The sequence below is a fragment of the Thamnophis sirtalis genome, unplaced genomic scaffold (assembly GCF_051295495.1).
Source record: "Thamnophis sirtalis isolate CommonGarterSnake01/CBP01778 unplaced genomic scaffold, rThaSir2_p1.2 scaffold_8, whole genome shotgun sequence".
Taxonomy (NCBI): domain Eukaryota; kingdom Metazoa; phylum Chordata; class Lepidosauria; order Squamata; family Natricidae; genus Thamnophis; species Thamnophis sirtalis.
Window position 1 is genome coordinate 4740548 of NW_028261388.1, and position 1777 is coordinate 4742324.

Genomic DNA, 1777 nt, shown 5'->3' on the forward strand with positions numbered 1-1777 from the left:
AAACGTTAATCTTTTGCACACAAAAGCACAAGTGCCCTGAAACCAGGGGATGCTCAAATCAAATTATATATACAAAAGTACCCAAGATTATCATCTTAACCTTGAAATAAATAAGAAATTTATATATGTATTTATTTTTCTTTCTTTCCTTTCTTCTTTCTTTCTACTTGTCCCCTTCCTTCCTCTTTTTCTTCCTTCCTTTCTCCTCTTCCTTCCTTCCTTCCTTTTTCTTTCCTCTCTTTTCTTCCTCCCCCTTCCTTCCTTTTTCTCTTTCCTTTCTTTATTCTTTCTCTCTCCCCTTCCTTTTCTTTCTTCCTTTCTTTATTCTCTCTCCCTTTCCTTCCTTTCCCTTCCTTCCTCTTTTTCTTCCTTCCTTTCTCCTCTTCCTTACTTTTTCTTTCCTTTCTCTTCCTCCACCTTCCTTCCTTTTTCTCTTTCCTTTCTTTATTCTTTCTCTCTCCCCTTCCTTAGTCCCCCTTCCTTCCTTTTTCTTTCTTCCTTTCTTTATTCTCTCTCCCCTTCCTTCCTTTCCCTTTCTTCCTCTTTTTCTTCCTTCCTTTCTCCTCTTCCTTACTTTTTCTTTCCTCTCTTTTCTTCCTCCCCCTTCCTATTTCTCTTTCCTTTCTTTATTCTTTCTCTCTCCCCTTCCTTCCTTCCTTTCTTCTTTCTTTCTTTTCTCTTTCTTCTTTCTTTCTTCCTCTCCCCTTCCTTCCTTTTTCTTTCTTTCTTATTTCTCTCTCCCCTTTCTCTCTCTCCTCTTCTTTCCTGTTTTCTTCTTTTTTTCTTTTCTTTCTTTCTTTTTCTCTCTCTTTCCTTTCTTTCTCTTTTTTCTTTCCTTCCTCTTTTTCTCTTTCTCTCTCTCTCTCTCACCACAAAACCCACCCAGCTTAAAGTTTTCACTAAATTTAAAACGAACTTTACTGAAGCCTTATCGATTTACTTTTTCTATTTTTATTTTGATACCTTTTTCTACTTTAGGTTCCAGTTCCTCTGCAACCCACCTTCTCCAAGCCGGCGTTTGGGATGCCCAAAGCTGCAAAATGCCAAGAAATCACTCGAAGCAGCAACGCGATGCAATGAATCCCGGCTCTCTGCTGCTCTCTAGCGCCCGTCTGGATGGTTGCAGCTCAAGCATAAGTCCCAGCATGCCCAACCGGCCGTGCATTATGGGTTCTGCTTCTACCCCGCATTGCCCCACCGCAAAATTTAATTTCTGCCCCCGCCGACTGGATGCAAATCGTTGCAATCACATGCAAACCAGGAATTGCAAAGGCTTCTCTCCGCCCCCTTCCAGCCCAGGACGGGTCGCCCGGCAGCCAATGAGAATGGAGAGTTGGGCTTGTAGGTCAGCCAATCGCGAGAAGGACATTCTTTGCGGAAGTGACGCATCTCGCAAGCGCGCTGGCTCACGGGAGTTGTAGTTCGTGGCTTCCCCATCACGGGAAGTCGGGAGGAGGCGAGCGAATGAGATGAATGAATAAATAAACATTTTTTACTTTGTTTGCAACACAATGAATAATCTGATTTATAGTGTACATGTATACACATGTGTACACACCCATGAATGACAAATGAGTAATCTAATAATAACAATAAAATGATAATATAGCCACAATAAATGAAGAATATAAACATATATTTTAGTAATATTCATATATATCATATAGTATATTATATAATTAAAATAATAAGCAATATATTAACTCATACACATTAATTTAGTAATTATAATTCCATATATTATTTTTTTAGGGTTAGTAATTATTCATTTGTTTAT

General features: G+C 39.1%; 1 protein-coding gene across 1 annotated transcript in view; it reads right to left on the reverse strand.

Moving 5' to 3' along the window:
* Positions 1–1277, reverse strand: part of NARS2 (asparaginyl-tRNA synthetase 2, mitochondrial) — a gene marked incomplete in the record, with an annotated part of 28799 nt that extends 27522 nt beyond the window's left edge. The window contains 1 exon segment of the mRNA XM_087721014.1: positions 964–1277.
* Positions 1278–1777: the final 500 nt, after the last annotated feature.